The following is a 5339-nucleotide window of genomic DNA, read 5'->3' on the forward strand; positions in this document are numbered from 1 at the left end:
GGCAAAAGAGTTTGGACTGAAAGACAGAGAAACTGGAAGTAGGCAAATGCTCGGGAAAACACAGATTGCAGTTTTGGAGGTGCTGAGATCTAGGTGCCCTAAAGCAACAGGATATTCAGTCTATTAACTGTGGGGCTGCAGATTAGGGCGTCAGTGGTAGTCAAAATTGCAAGATGGCTGTCAAACGTAGCTTAAAATTATGACAATAATTAGGGAGCAAGTGATGAGGCCATTATACATGGAAATATAAAGGCCGACTGAGATTCATCCAAGAGGGACAGTGGGGAGTGAAGTCGAGGGAGGTAGATGGGGCAGCATTCAAGTCGTGCCTCCGAGCATGGGAACAATGTGAACTTGCAGAGAAGGGAAAGCACTACTGCTCAAGAAAATACTATGAGCGTGTGTTGGAAGCAGGAGCTAGGGGGTTCTGAGGAGCCTGCTGGAGTAACAGAGGGTGGATGGGGTTGTGAAGCCATCTGGAACACTGGATTAGGGGTCAGACCACAGAGGCCTTGGTTTGAACTTAATTCACTAGAAAATCAGAAGACAACTTTCTCTGTTAATAAAATTTTGGTTTTCATGCAAGGAATGATCAAAGCCATAGGAAGAACAGAAACCACAATGTCAGGACTGCCTGCCTTGGCAAATGCTATGACAATAAAGAGGTGAGGGGGCCATGGCCATTTAACTGAAATATAAGGTGAGCCACAAATGCAATTTAAAATTTTCTAGTAACCACATTAGAAAAAGTAAAGAGCCTGGTGAAGTCAATTTTACATGTTATTTTAATAACATATTTTATCATTTCAACACGTAGCACTGGCCACATCTCAGGTACTCAACAGCATCATGTATTGGATAAAGCAGGTCTACAGGCACTGTGTAGGTAAAAACTCCAAGAGTCAATACAGATCGTATATGTTCTGCCTACAGGAGTGAAAAGAAGTTGACTTTGTGATTCCGAAGTTTCAAGCTTGGCATATTGTAAGGACAGCAGCGTCACAAACAAAAACAAAATCACAGATTGAGTTAATATCTGCTGTTCAATAAAAGAGACAAAGTCACTATTGTGGAAAGGATGACTTTTATTTCCATCCTGAATGATTATCACACCATTATTTAAACACATCTGAAAAACCCTGAAGTACTTTAAAATGAAGGCACAGAACAAATCAAATATTTAATTATAAGGGGTTAAATGAGAAAATCCAAATATTTCAACAGTAATAAATTATGAACAAGTTTCCATCACCAAATATCATTCTGACCAAAAAGCTTAGTCTTTTATAATAAAACCTATAGCTTAAGCTGATTCCAAGATTTCGATGATAAAAATAATATTGAAAAAATTTCTTCTTTCAAAATACTCATTATACCCACTGGGCTCAATGTAAGTATTTTACATATAACAAAGTAGCAGGTAAGATATTTGTTGATGGATGACCACTCCCCAAGAAATGACACATTCTTACAAACTGTTTAAAAAAATAGCAAAGTCGGTTATAAAATTCTATTTGGGGAGCAGAAGAAAAAAAAAAAAACTTGTTCCATGTCAATTAGAATATCAAGTTGCTTCAGAAGCCAATCATCACATAACAGTAATATACTGTGTGGGACATTCCACTGTATCTTGGTTAGATGTTGACCATACAGTGTAGCTAAGGGGTTGAATGAGTCAGCAGCAATTACTGTTGCCATTTCTTATTTATTCCAAAGAGACAGGTTTAATAAAATCATTATAAAACTAACTGGAATAATCAGTGACATGCGACAGATACAATAAATCCCAGCAATGCAATTGCTAAGTTTGAAAATAAAGTGGTCATGCTTCATAATATACTGTAGTATTGTGAAATACATTCTCTGAGTATCAATACCATTTATTATGGAACCATTTATTATGGAGGTCACTTGTAAATTAGTTCAGATTCTAAACTAGGGTTCCAAATGAAACTTTTCAAGTATCTTAATGTGAAGAAGGTAAAGACATTTTTCTCTTATTCACTTCTTTGAGCTCTCCAAAGGACAACCATGTTGAATAAAGGACAAACAAAATGGGTTAGTCATAGTTTTGAATAACATTTCAAAATATATGAAATAGCTTAGTGACCAAGAGCTGACTGACAGATATTAACATCTAAAATCTACGACTACAGATAAAAACCAGAACTTTTCAGTCTCTTACTGGAAACAAGTTCATAAGAAATAATGGGAAAAATAAGGGTTTCTAAACACTCAAGGACTCTTATCTGAATCAAATAAAAATAAAATAAGGTGGTCTCCCTTCTCCTACTTAGGGTGATATATGTGTGTTTATTTAACAGCAATATGGTTTTATCTTTATTATCTAGTTTAATTGTATAAATCAGCTGATAAGTATGATACAAAGTCTAGAAATGATTTTTAGCAAAATCTGCTTCAAAATTTTCCTATAGAACAAAACACTCCTTTGGAAATGAACCTTTAATGCTTTTAGACTGTTCAAGTCAACGATCTTTTCCCATCTCTAGCACTAAACTATAATTATCTTCCAAATCCCTTTGTCATTGGATAACATCACCTTTTATTCTCTACTATTCTAATAACAGTACATTATTTTTAAAAAATCTCTTCAGTGGTGTCAGACTTATGTCTTCATTATCTATGAGCACTGAGAGTTTGCAGTAGAAAAAAAAAACCAGAAAATCACTTCATAAACGGTATGAAGTTTTGAAATGTTGGCACCAATGAAAAATGGGGACAATAACCACCCCAATTTAAAATCTATCTATTCGTGGCATTGGCTTGATGGTGGCAGTAGATGCTATTGTGACTGACTTCACTGACACCAGTCTTGGGGGATACGTAACTCATTTTATGATGCAGTTACTGAAAATAATGACCAGAAGTTCTTTAATCCACCTGGTTGGGTCACAGTTTGGGTGGGTTGCATTCATTATTATAGGTAGCATTTTGACAACTGAGAGTCTGAATTCTGAAAATATAAACTCACAATGGTTAGTGGAAGACTATTTCCAAGCTAAAAGAAATGTAGCTAATAGGAAACCATTTAAATAAAAACAAAAGAACAATTTTAGTGGTTTTTGGCCCTGTGTATACCAGCTGTGTGTCAGTAGCTCCTAACAACCAGAAACACAATGAAACCAAAGGATTTTCTTTCAAAAACCCAAAAAAGAAAGATGCGAGATTCAAAACCAATTTCAAAAATCTACACAAGACTGCCAGGCCAACAAATAACTGTCAGAGTGACTTTGTTCCTCTGCTCCTTCAACATTGGAACTAATGCAGAATGGCTCATGCCCACTGTTGACAGGCCATTTACAGCCACAATCATGTCTCCACACCTAGACAAACAGAAATAGAAACAGCATGTTACTATTTTCATGGTATTAAAAACATTACCTCAATTGAGATTTGTTAAGCCTGGAGATCAATGACTAGGGTTTATTATCTACTTTGAGAAACATCTGGGACAATGTTTAAGCATATGCTGGCTTTCCCTTGCCAACCAACGATACCCCTGTGCCAACCCCTCCCACAACTGGTAAGTGAATTTTTAGAACAAGCAGAATAATTTTCATATTAGCTTAAGCAAAATACAATCAGGAGAGTAAATTTGCTCTCTCTTTAAAAAAACACCAAATCATGCATTTGGAGAGGGTTGGTTATTATTTGGACTGTTCTTTCTCTATTCATTTTTAGAGCTCATACATCTGAAGGTTGCAATTAAATTGAGTAAGACCCATACTTCCTCTTCTTTCAGCTACTGCCACTCACTGTCCTCTAAGCAGAATTGTAACAAATGGATGATGAATCTGAGACCTTTCTATCTTTATGATAATTATAATCATAATTATCCTTATGTATTTTGGTCTTTAGTTTGTAACATGAATGAATATGCTATTTTATTGTTAAATACTTCGATTTCTTTTTGGAAGTAGGTGGAATGCAAATTATAAATTAATTAACTGAGGCCGAAACTAGTCAAGTAACTTAACTAAGAGAATGATTAATTCATTTTATCTCTACTCTTTCCTACTTAAAATTATGATTTTTTCCTCTTTATCAATATAGGCTGATCTGGAACATACTACTCCTAATCAACTTTTCACAATATTATTTAGATGTCACTTTCTCTTTGCAAACAGTGTAAACTCTCCATTTGTGCAGCATTCTGACTAGTATGTCAACATTTACTTTTTAAGAACTAGTTCTTCCACCAAAAACTAGGCACTGAGAACTTACAACCACCCATCCCCTCTCTGTTGGTGACAATCTCTTAACGTGACATTTTCTCTTTCTTCTCCCAGTGCCTGAGCTTTGAAAAGAAGCTGCACACTGGTTGAGAGAGTACTTTCTGCCCAGTGGTGGCTGTTAGCAGAGGGGTTAAAGGCTACTGCTCTGCAGTCAGACAGTCCTGGGTTGGAATGCCAGCTAACCACCCTCAGCTGTTTGATCTTGGGCAAGTTTCTTAGCCTCTCCAATCCTGACTTATCTTGTTTGCAGAACAGGAATAATAATGCACTTACCTCATAGGGTTGTTAAGATTAAGTAATGCATGCACAGCACTTGGCACTGTAAGGCACACTGTGAGCTATGGAACATTCATTCATCAAATATTTATTGAGATTTTATTATATGTAAGGCACTGTTACGGTTGCTAGGGATATAACAATAAATGCAACAAAATCCCTCCCTCCTGGAGCCTGCGTAAATACAATGTCAGGTAGATGAGTGCTGTGGAGAAAAATAAAGCAGAGTCATCTAATGACAGGATGGGACTTGAGAAGGTTATGTGGAAAAATTGCTCAGAGCTCATTGTCACGTCACAATGTGTCCACTCAAATGACTCAGGTTTAGTTCCTGTCACTAGATAAATAAAACTATAGCTGTAAGTGACAAGAGGGTAAAGATAATGCTTCAGTCTAGATCAGGGGTCAGCAAAATTCTCCTGTGAAGGGCCAGATGGTAAATATCTTAGGCACACTGTCTCTGCCACAATGACTCAACTCTGCTGCTGTAGCGTGGAAGCAGCCTCAGACAGCACATGAACCAGTGAGCATGGCTGTGCTGTAATAAAACTTTATTTACAAAACAGCAGTCTGAATTTGATGCTGATCCCTGGTCCATATCCCATCCAGCATAACAAACATGAATCACATCAGTAATTAGAACAAGACTCACTTTAATCTTCCATCATAATAAGCAGGAGTTCCCAAGACAATAGTTTTAATGAAGAAAGGCTGATTGGTGTGGTTCTCTTCATATCCACCAACAATACTAAAGCCCCAACTTCCCAAGTAGCTTCTTCGTAAAACTATATCATGGCAGCTATGAAG

The 5339-nt window shown here is 36.7% G+C and overlaps 1 long non-coding RNA gene across 1 annotated transcript; it reads right to left on the reverse strand.

Annotated features, from left to right (window-relative positions):
• Positions 1 to 1065: 1065 nt before the first annotated feature.
• Positions 1066 to 5339, reverse strand: LOC103601270. Its single transcript, XR_551441.1, has 2 exons — positions 5185 to 5339; positions 1066 to 3344 (listed from the first exon to the last, which is right to left on the reverse strand). It is a non-coding gene; the product is annotated as an uncharacterized LOC103601270 (long non-coding RNA).

The sequence above is a fragment of the Galeopterus variegatus genome, unplaced genomic scaffold (genome assembly GCF_000696425.1).
Source record: "Galeopterus variegatus unplaced genomic scaffold, G_variegatus-3.0.2 Scaffold3658, whole genome shotgun sequence".
NCBI lineage: Eukaryota > Metazoa > Chordata > Mammalia > Dermoptera > Cynocephalidae > Galeopterus > Galeopterus variegatus.